This window comes from Nerophis ophidion, linkage group LG08, assembly GCF_033978795.1.
Source record: "Nerophis ophidion isolate RoL-2023_Sa linkage group LG08, RoL_Noph_v1.0, whole genome shotgun sequence".
In the NCBI taxonomy this organism is placed as follows: Eukaryota; Metazoa; Chordata; class Actinopteri; order Syngnathiformes; family Syngnathidae; genus Nerophis; species Nerophis ophidion.
Window position 1 is genome coordinate 59,932,049 of NC_084618.1, and position 11,897 is coordinate 59,943,945.

Sequence of the window (11,897 nt, forward strand, 5' to 3'; positions counted from 1 at the left end):
TTGGCTATGGATGTAAATATCCTAAAGCGGTGATGACAAATGAAGTTCAGGCAGAGTAAATGATAAATGGGTTATACTTGTATAGTGCTTTCCTACCTTCAAGGTACTCAAAGCACTTTGACACTATTTCCACATTCACCCATTCACACACTGATGGCGGGAGCTGCCATGCAAGGCCCTAACCACAAGGGTGAAGTGTCTTGCTCAAGGACACCCCGGACGTGACGAGGTTGGCAGTGAGCGGGGGTTGAACCAGTAACCCTCAGGTTGCTGGCACGTCGTCCCCACAGTGAGAAAACAGGGTACATTATTTTGAATGACAGTAAAATTCTCCTCTACGTACAGCAATGTCACATAAAGTCTACATGACACTATAACGAGGCTCATGCATTAAGTATTTTAATCTTTCTGAGGGAAAGTGGGGTAAGAAGTACTTCAAACAAGTCATGATAAACTAGGATGACATTTCCATCAGGAATGAATGTGATTAGCTGATCTTTAAACCTCCCGCAGGAATATTTATGGTAAATCCTTTCCATCCAAATTTTAAAACGTGATAAAAATCTTCTTAAAATTGCTGCAAAAAGCTTTTTAACGTGACCGACTATCTCAAAGAGCTTTGATAAGGATTTTTTATTCTATTATGTGGTTAAAAATTGCAAGTTATAAAAGCTACCTTTCAGGACTGTTCAACTTCCTACCAGAAATAATCAGTATATAATTCAAACTTCTATTACAGCACAGACACACTGGTGCTCATGCTATAACACAGGGGTTTCAGACATGCGGCCCGCTGGCCAATTGCGACCCGCGAGTTTTGTATGAATGGTGCTTAACAGCATTATATTTGCCACAGGCTCCCGAATTTCAGGGCAACCATTCTCTTGAATTTCTGACGATTTTATTCAACCAAACAACAATGTTCAGGGGGTGCCGTATTGGCACTGTCTTTAGCGCCCTGTACAATTTGTACGAGCAGCGTGTCAGCCCAGAATTATGTCGTTTCTGGATTTTGGACACACACGGAAGTGACTGCAAGACGTACTTGATCAACAGCTACACAGGTCACACTGAGGGTGGCCGTATAAACAACTTTAACACTGTTACAAATGTGCGCCACACTATGAACCCACACCAAACAAGAATGACAAACACATTTCGGGAGAACATCCGCACCATAACCCAACATAAACTCAACAGAACAAATACCCAGAATCCCATGCATCCCTAACTCTTCCGGTCTACAATATGCACCCCCACTACCACCAAACCCTGCCCCCCACCCATTAACCCACCCTCCTCTGTGCGTCGGTTGAGGTGGTGTATATTGTAGCCTGGAAGAGTTAGGGCTGCAAGGTGTTCTGGGTATTTGTGCTGTTGTGTTAGGGTGCGGATGTTCTCCTGAATTGTGGTTTGTCATTCTTGTTTGGTGTGGAATCAGAGGGTGGCGCATATTTGTAACAGTGTTAAAGTTGTCTATACGGCCACCCACAGTGTGACTTGTATCGCTGTTGATCAAGTATGACTTGAAGTCACTTACACAAATCTGCAGAAGCCTCATACAAACCATCCATTCCTTCCGTCATCATGGGGAATGTGAATTCGCTGCCGAACAAGATCGATGAGCTTCAAGGACTAAAAAAACAGCGTGCGTATCGAGAGAGCAGCCTGCTCATCTTCACGGAAACATGGCTAAACCACCTGGGACCAGATGCTAACGTGGACCTGCAGGGATTCACCGCAGTGAGAGCTGACAAAGACACGAAAGCATGTGGGAAAAGAAAAGGTGGGGGACTCATCATATATGTTAACAACCGCTGGTGTAACCCAGGACACATCTCTGTGAAGAAAGTCTTGTGTTGCCCGGACCTGGAGCTAGTAGCTGTTAGCCTCCGGCCATACCATCTGCCGAGGGAGTTCAGCTACGTGATCTCCCTCTGTGTTTACATTCCCCGAGGGCAGATGCTGCCAATGCATGTGAGATGATCCACGCCATCACATCAAGGCTACAGACAAAACATCCTGAGGCTTTTTTCATCATTTCTGGGGACTTCAATCATGCTACTTTGGACTCAACGTTAGCTGCTTTTTACCAGGCTGTGGATTGTCCCACGAGAAACAACAGGACAATTGACCTACTGTATTCTAATGTCAGGGATGCATACAAGGTCACACCCCTCCCCCCACTAGGGAAGTCTGACCACAATCTTGTTCATTTGCAGCCAAAATACACCCCCATGGTCCAAAGACAGCCTGTTAACACTTGCTATGTGAGGAAGTGGTCCCCTGAATTGGAAGATGCCCTCAGAGACTGCTACGACACCACAGACTGGGACGTGCTGCTTCCACAGGGTGAGGACATGGATAGGCTGACTCACTGTCTCACAGATTACCTCAACTTCTGCGTGGACGTGATCTGCCCTGCTAAGACTGTTCGGTGCTACCCTAATAACAAACCCTGGGTAACACAAGAAATTAAAGCTGTCCTCAACAAGAAGAAAGCTGCCTTCAGGAGTGGAGACAGGGAGGCAATGAGAGCAGCACAGCGGGAGGTGAAACGATGCGTGAGGCAGGCTAAGGACAGCCACAGGAAGAAGCTGGAGCAGAAGCTGCAGCAGAACAACATGAGGGAGGTCTGGGAAGGTGTGAAAACCATCACAGGCCACAGGACAAAGACCAGAGCTGTTGTGGGGACAATAGAGAGGGCCAATGAGATGAATAACTTCTTCAACCGGTTTAACCAGCCCGTGTCCTCTCCATCCCCCACTCCCCATCACAGCCACTCCTTCTTCTGCTCCCCTCAACGAACCTCCCCCCCAGCCATGGCAGCACCCCCCTCCACCACCTCTACGCAGACATTAGTCATCTCTGCGGACCAGGTCAGAGGTCAACTGAGGAAGCTACAGCCAAGGAAAGCAGCAGGCCCAGACAAACTGTGCCCCCAATTCCTGAAGACCTGTGCTGCAGAACTGGGTGAACCACTTCAAAAGATCTTCAACCTCAGCCTGCAGCTGGGAAGAGTGCCCACCCTCTGGAAGACGTCATGCATCGTTCCAGTTCCCAAAAAGGACTGCCCCAGTGACCTGAACGACTACAGACCAGTGGCTCTCACCTCTCATCTAATGAAGACATTGGAGCGGCTCTTTCTCAGCCTCCTCAGACCACAGGTGCAACATGCCTAGGACAGCCTGCAGTTTACGTACCAGGCAAGCGTTGGTGTGGAGGATGCTATCCTTTACCTGCTGCATCGAGCCCACTCACACCTGGATGAGGGAAATGGCACTGTGAGGATCCTGTTCCTGGACTTCTCGAGTGCCTTTAATACCATCCAGCCCCGCCTCCTTCAGGACAAGCTCTACAAAATGCGAGTGGACCCCTGCCTGGTTGCCTGGATTTCAAACTACCTCACCAAAAGGCCACAGTACGTCAGACTGAAGGACATCACGTCTGACACTGTGATCAGCAGCACCGGAGCACCGCAGGGAACGGTGTTGGCCCCTCTTGTCTTCACCCTGTACACCGCTGACTTCTGCTACAACTCAGAGATGTGTGACATCCAGAAGTACGCGGATGACACAGCCATCGTCGGGTGCATCAGGGACGGCAGAGAGGAGGAGTTTCGGAATCTGGTGAGGGACTTTGTTGTCTGGTGCCACACGAACCTCTTGCAGCTCAATCCATCAAAGACCAAGGAGCTGGTCATTGACATTGGGAGGTCGAGTCCACGGTCACAACCTATTGTGATCGAGGGAGTTGAGGTACAGACCACGGACTCATTCAAGTACTTCGGGGTTTGGGTGGACAATAAGCTGGACTGGACTGTTAACACGGACCACCAGTACAAGAAAGGACAGACCAGGCTGTACTTCCTCAGGAGACTGCACTCCTTCAACATCTGCAAAAAACTCCTGTGGATGTACTACCAGTCTGTGGTTGCCAGTGTTCTGTTCTACATGGTAGTGTGCTGGGGGGGCAGTACATCTAAGAAGGACAGCTCCAGACTTGAGAAACTGATCAGGCGGGCCGGTTCTACAATCGGAAGGAAACTGGACTCACTGGCAGAGAAGAGGACTGTTGACAAACTAGTGAGCATCCTGGATGATGCCAGTCACCCTCTGCATAGCGTTATCAGCAGCCAGAGGAGCCTGTTCAGTTCTAGACTGCTTCATCCCAAGTGCAGGACTAATAGACTCAAAAACTAATTTGTCCCACACGCCATTAGACTGTACAACTCCTCGCTGGGGCGGGGGGCGAGGGGTACTAGGATGACAGGGGATGCAAAACAATAACAGTGCAATACGTTTTCATAACATGGTCACTACTGCCTACTTTGTCTTGTTATATTCTTACTTTACTGTTATATTTTTATTCCCATTGTTGCTTTTTAGTTTTTATTCTCATTGTAATATTTCGCTTTTTTGTTTCCATTTAAACCCCCATTATTTACTTTTTACTTTTATTTAAATTGATCTCAACTCTGTACACTGCTGCTGGAATTTTAATTTTCCTGAAGGAACTCTCCTGAAGGAATCAATAAAGTACTATCTGTCTATCTACAACATGTCGCTGGGCTGACACGCTGTTTGTATGATGAAAAGATGGACGCAATGACCTGTTGTAGAGGACATTAAAGGAAGTGCTATTACGGCACACCTTTAATATTGTTGGCATGGTGAAAATCGGGACCAATTCGGGAGAATAGTTGCGTTGGGAGGAGCAATGAAATTCGGGAGCCTCCCGGAAAAATCGGGAGGGATGGCAAGTATGTTGCGAGGGTGGGAAAGCCATTCAAAGAAGGTGAATACATTAAAAGGTGCATGATAAATTTTTTAAGACAACTTTTCTTGCCGCCCAGCCTCACCCAGTTTCTGCATCCAGTGACCCCCGGGTAAATTGAGTTTGAGACCCCTGCTATAACATTACTTCTAATATGTTGTGATGTACTGTTACTTCCCTAATAAATTAAATGGACCAAACCTTTGTCAACAAATACCACATCAAAAATGAGTCTTGTTTTTTTTACATACATGACTGTGCGCCATCGTAACATTGTGACATTGCTGGTTTTACTAGCAGATGCGCATGTTAGGCAACGCACACGCACGGAGCACTTAAAATTTGTAACAGTATAGAGAGAAAAAAGGGAGAATGGACTCATTTGGCTTAAAAACTAACGATAAAGCTGAAGCTATAACACTGAAACGCCCTCAGGAAGAGGTGCTTTAAGACATGGCTAGCTAGCCGCTAAGGTCCATCCACAGTCAGCAGTGTTTTAGCTACTTCTAAATCACTAATCCTTGCCTCCATAGCGACAAATAATATACATTTCTTACATGTATCAATCCCTGCAGTGCGAGGCCTAGCTAAACATGCTTCACAACACACTGTAGGAGGATACAACAGCTAACCGCTAAAACTACTTCTAAATCTAAACTACTTCTAAATCACTAATCCTTGCCTTTTCTTGCGGCCCAGCCTCACCCAGTTTCTGCATCCAGTGGCCCCCAGGTAAATTGAGTTTGAGACCCCGGCTATAACATAACTTCTAATATGTTGTGATGTACTGTTACTTCCCTAATAAATTAAATGGACAAAACCTTTGTCAACAAATACCACATCATTCCTACTTTACTAAATGTAACCTGGCTGTGGCAGACAAACATTTGTGCAAAAAATATTGAATTTGAATTTGTTGGTTGGCAATTGTTGGTTAATAAATGTGTGCGGGGATAATTATTTAATACATATTTCACGTATAAACCCGCACATATTTTTTTCCAGGTACTTCAGTTTTTTTCATATCCTACAAACACAGAGACCCTAAATTTTGTGAGTGCAAATAGTTGTGCTCTGTGATTGGCTGTTTGACTTGTCCAAAACTTCCCTGAAGTCAGCAGGGCTGTGTTTATTTATAAAATACACACTTTTTTTCAAATCAGATGTTTTTGCATACCATTAAATGAGATCCAGTACAATCAGTAGTACCCATCAATCAATGACACATACCTTAATTGTCAAGAATAGGCCAGTTTTTTGGTTATATAGTACAATCAATGACACATACATTAAATGTCAAGAATAGGCCAGCTTTTTGGTTATATAGCTGATAATAGATATTAGGGCTGGGCCGGTAAAATGATATCAATATACTGCAGGGTTTCCCCTAAACTGCCAACATACATGTGGCGGTGGGAGCGTGGTTATGGGTGTGTTCAGATTGACGTCAAGGGTAGTTTGCATAATTTGCTATGGTATGATTTTCTTTAAAAAGGCTTAAAATGTATACATACATTTAAAACAAATCAATTTTTATTCAGTAGTGTTAACATATCAATGTGAATAATACTATATATACATGTAAATATACATGTATATATAGTATTATTCACATTGATTGTGAATGCAGCTGAGATGGGCAACAGCGACCCCCGCGACCCCGAAGGAACAAGCGGTAGAAAATGGATGGATGGATGTTTTCCATGGTTGTGTTGACATTTCCATTCCTTTCTGTCTTGATCACTGAGAGAATTATAACCACAGAACATTTGAAAAAAAAATGTGAACATTTAATATATTTTTCTCCTGGTCCATACTTTCCATAGGTAGGGCTGGGCGATATATCGAATTTACTATCGTGGGTTTGTCTCTGTGCGATGTAGAAAATGACTATTTTAAGTATTTGAGTATACGTTCTCACACAGTTGCTTTTAGCTGCGGCCATTACACTACATGCGTTTCTCACCCTTTCTGGTCTCTCCTTCTCACAGTGACATAAAACAAGCGCACCTTCTTACATACGTCACATACTGTCGCACATGCAACGTCATACGCCCTCGCCGAGCAGAGAGGTAGCGGCATGAGTAAAGTTACTTGTGGTGTGAGCAGAGAGGTTTGGGTGGTAATACAAGAGAAAGAAGGTGCAAATCTGGTAACAAACAATGAAAGAATAATTATTTACCAAGAAAAACAGCACGGGGTCCATTGTCTGGCTGTGGTTTGGCTTTAAGCAGGAAGATGTTGAACAGACAACCGTAATATGTCAAGTATGCAGCAAAAGCCTCGCCACAAAAAGTAGAAGCACTACTAAGCAACCAGCATTGACCCAATTGAGGCTGGCGTCTTCCATTCCCACATCAACACGGTATGAAAAAAATAGTCAACAGGTCATAACGTCCGCAGTAACCTACCACGTAGCGAAGGACATACGCTGTTTGATTTCCTATTATGCAGCAAATTTTTATTTGACAATTATTGAAATATCTTGTGTGACATAATGCACAAAAGTGCACTCATAGCTTGTTTTAAAATGTCTCTGACAATCTTGCACTTTGTTTTGAAATGACATGAATGATTGTGCCACTGCTTAATAACTGTTTGATAAATACAGGGGAAGCAGTGCACTATCAACACTGTGTATGGTGCGGATGGTGTTCTGCTGACCTCAACTGTGGATGTTGTGGATAGGTGGAAGGAATACTTCGAAGACCTCCTCAATCCCACCAACACGTCTTCCTATGAGGAAGCAGTGCCTGGGGAATCTGTGGTGGACTCTCCTATTTCTGGGGCTGAGGTCGCTGAGGTAGTTAAAAAGCTCCTCTGTGGTAAGGCCCCAGGGGTGGATGAGGTCTGCCTGGAGTTCCTTAAGGCTCTGGATGCTGTGGGGCTGTCTTGGTTGATAAGACTCTGCAGCATCGCGTGGACATCGGGGGCGGTACATCTGGATTGGCAGACCGGGGTGGTGGTTCCTCTCTTTAGGAAGAGGGGCCGGAGGGTGTGTTCCAACTATCGTGGGATCACACTCCTCAGCCTTCCCGGTAAGGTTTATTCAGGTGTACTGGAGAGGAGGCTACGCCGGATAGTCGAACCTCGGATTCAGGAGGAACAGTGTGGTTTTCGTCCTGGTCGTGGAACTGTGGACCAGCTCTATACTCTCGGCAGGGTTCTTGAGGGTGCATGGGAGTTTGCCCAACCAGTCTACATGTGCTTTGTGGACTTGGAGAAGGCATTTGACCGTGTCCCTCGGGAAGTCCAGTGGGGAGTGCTCAGAGGGTATGGGGTATCGGACTGTCTGATTGTGGCGGTCCGCTCCCTGTACGATTAGTGCCAGAGCTTGGTCCGCATTGCTGGCAGTAAGTCGAACACATTTCCAGTGAGGGTTGGACTCCGCCAAGGCTGTCCTTGGTCACCGATTCTGTTCATAACTTTTATGGACAGAATTTCTAGGCGCAGTCAAGGCGTTGAGGGGTTCCGGTTTGGTGACCGCGGAATTAGGTCTCTGCTTTTTGCAGATGATGTGGTCCTGATGGCTTCATCTGACCGGGATCTTCAGCTCTCAATGGATCGGTTCGCAGCCGAGTGTGAAGCGACCGGAATGAGAATCAGCACCTCCAAGTCCGAGTCCATGGTTCTCGCCCGGAAAAGGGTGGAATGCCATCTCCGGGTTGGGGAGGAGACTCTGCCCCAAGTGGAGGAGTTCAAGTACCTAGGAGTCTTGTTCACGAGTGAGGGAAGAGTGGATCGTGAGATCGACAGGCGGATTGGTGCGGCGTCTTCAGTAATGGGGACGTTGTACCGATCCGTTGTGGTGAAGAAGGAACTGAGCCGGAAGGCAAAGCTCTCAATTTACCGGTCGATCTACGTTCCCATCCTCACCTATGGTCATGAGCTTTGGGTCATGACCGAAAGGATAAGATCACGGGTACAAGTGGCCGAAATGAGTTTCCTCCGCCGTGTGGCGGGGCTCTCCCTTAGAGATAGGATGAGAAGCTCTGCCATCCGGGAGGAACTCAAAGTAAAGCCGCTGCTCCTTCACATCGAGAGGAGCCAGATGAGGGGGTTCGGGCATCTGGTCAGGATGCCACCCGAACGCCTCCCTAGGGAGGTGTTTAGGGCACGTCCAAACGGTAGGAGGCCACGGGGAAGACCCAGGACACGTTGGGAAGACTATGTCTCCCGGCTGGCCTGGGAACGCCTCGGGATCCCCCGGGAAGAGCAAGACGAAGTGGCTGGGGAGAGGGAAGTCTGGGTTTCCCTGCTTAGGCTGTTGCCCACGCGACCCGACCTCGGATAAGCGGAAGAAGATGGATGGATGGATGGAAATACAGTTTTGGTAAATTGACTTAGTTGTGATTAACCTCTCTGCATGAAAGTTTAAAACCAGAATATATTAATGCCGAATGAACAAGAATGTTTTAATGTAGACACAGTCATCATACTGCTGTGATTATAAGCATCAAGTGTTCATTCAAGGCTAAGGCAAAATATCGAGCTATATATCGTGTATCGTTACATGGCCTAAAAATAGAGATATTAATAAAAGGCGATATCACCCAACCCTATCCATAGGTCATAAAAAGTATCAACAATTATCAATATCGCCCATTTCAAAAAACTTATATTGTGATACAGTTTTTGCCATATCTCCTAGACCTAAATTATACATCCACCCATCCAAAGGCCTACTGAAATTAGATTTTTTTATTTAAGTGGGGATAGCAGCTCCATTCTGTGTCATACTTGCTCATTTCGCGATATTGCCATATTTTTGCTGAAAGGATTTAGTAGAGAACATCCACGATAAAGTTCGCAACTGGAGAAAAGCCCTGCCTCTACCGGAAGTCGCAGACGATGACGTCACATGTTGATGGCTCCTCACATATTCACATTGATTTTAATGGGAGCCTCCAACAAAAACACCTATTCATAACAGGGAAAACGACAATTTCCCCATCAATTTGAGCGAGGATGAAAGATTCGTGTTTGAGGAAATTGATAGCGACTAGGGAAAAGAAAAAAAAAAAAAAAAGTTTAAAAAAAAAAACGCGATTGCATTGAGACGGATTCATATGTTTTTAGAGACATTTACTAGGATAATTCTGGGAAATCCCTTATCTTTCTATTGTGTTGCTAGTGTTTTAGTGAGTGTAACAGTACCTGATAGTCGGAAGTGTACGTCCTAGTGTTGACGCGCAGTGTCTCAGGGAAGTCGAGTTGTATGGGCGGCAAAAGCTCAGCTGATATCCAATAAGAAGAAACTTTTTAACCACAATTTTCTCACCGAAACTTTCTGGTTGACATTCGGTTGGGATCCATGTCCGCTCCGATCCATAGTAAAGTTTCACCTCCGTGAATTTTAAACAAGGAATCACCGTGTTTGTGTGGCTAAAGGCTAAAGCTTCCCAACTCCGTCTTTCTATTTTGACTTCTCCAATATTAATTGAACAAATTGCAAAAGATTCAGCAACACAGATCTCCGAAATACTGTGTAATTATGCCGTTAAAGCAGACGATTTTTAGCTGTGTGTGTGCAGCGCTCATATTCCTAACAGCCCGTGACGTCACGCGGAGACGTCATCATTACGCAACGTTTTCAAGAAAAAACTCCCGGGAAATTTAAAAATGCAATTTAGGAAACTAAAAAGGCCGTATTGGCATGTGTTGCAATGTTAATAGTTCATCATTGATATATAAACTATCAGACTGCGTGGTGGGTAGTAGTGGGTTTCAGTAGGCCTTTAACAACAGCATCGAAACACCTGCACTAGAGTGTGAGCATGCGCACTGGCAAAAGCAGACTCGTCTTTACACCAACCTTGAAATTGAAAGAAGACGTTTTCAAAATGGACATATACGTCCAACAACACAACAATATTATTAATACAAATACTAACCCATTCTAAAAGATTTTAGATTTGAAATTCAAGGTTAACGCCGTAGCTGACGTCACGGCACAGGTCCAAGGAGGTCAATTATGCTAGCTCAATGAACGTTAATTATGGCCGCTAATTGGCGGCAACAACGTCTTTTGTGTTCTTTCTGTCCTAAATTTGTGGATTTTCACCCAAAAATTGGGGTTCGTAATAGGCAAACACATTGGTGCGAAATTATAACGAAAGAATGATCTCTCCCGCTCACCTTTATCCGGCCGTTCGGTCAGAATCTTGCTTGTGGACGCCAGTCAGCCCCACGCACTGCTGGGGGCGGCGGCTCTCCTTTAATCCCCACGCTCACTTCCAACAGCAACAGACGTTCAGTGCTATCATGGACGACGGAACCAACACTTCCATTGGGGTTGAAGGCTGTTTCGTTGACTCTTGTGTGCTTCCGTGATGGAATGAAGGCGTTGTAATAACAACACGGGTGGACTGAAGGTCTACTGCCGTGGCTCTGACGCTACAGCCTGTCACCGGAAATTGGTTTATGCTTATTGGATAGACAGTGACATCTAGTGGCGTACAAGTACATTACATCCACCTTGCTTCTTTTTTTTTTTTTTTTGCTTGATTGATACTTTTATTAGTAGATTGCACAGACAGTACAAATTTCCGTACAATTGACCACTAAATGGTAACACCCGAATAAGTTTTTCAACTTTGAGGCTTCGCGGTGTCTTGGCCTGGGTGAGCAGGTGTCGGACACCTCAGTCTCCTTGGACGTATCCTCGCTCATCCATGCGGACTGGACACTGGCCGAGAGTTGGTTGGCGGCCGAGTGGAGTCGGGTCTCTTCGTTGCTTTGTTGGGTCTGCCCAGAGTGTATATGTTTCTTTTAGTTTTTATTCATAGCTGTATGTAGAAGTGGCTGGTTGTATCCGCTGCTTTAATGTCCTTTATGTTCTTTGATGTTTCCCTCTTAAACACATGTGAGAGGGATGTGTACTATGGCTATGAGTTGTGTTTTTTCCCTTGGCCTCAGTCTGGACCCCCTCTCCAGGGCCCAGGCTTAGACCGATTTTTTATTTTATTTTAATCTTCTATTTTCTGTCTCCCTGTAATGTTTGTCTGATCTTGAATGGGATTGTGCTGAAAATTTTAGTTTTTCTGAAGGAATAAATAAAGTATTACCTAAAATAATCTAATCTAATCTAACTTGTTTAATCGGGGTCCACGTTAATCAAT

General features: G+C 45.3%; 1 protein-coding gene across 2 annotated transcripts in view; it reads right to left on the reverse strand.

Annotated features, from left to right (window-relative positions):
- mpp2b (MAGUK p55 scaffold protein 2b) overlaps positions 1 to 11,196 on the reverse strand; it is a 77,929-nt gene extending 66,733 nt beyond the window's left edge. For both annotated transcript variants that reach the window (XM_061909148.1, XM_061909147.1), the window contains exon 1: positions 10,915 to 11,196. The gene's annotated coding sequence lies outside the window, so the exon portion shown is untranslated. The remainder of the gene's footprint in view (positions 1 to 10,914) is intronic.
- Between the last annotated feature and the right edge of the window lie 701 nt (positions 11,197 to 11,897).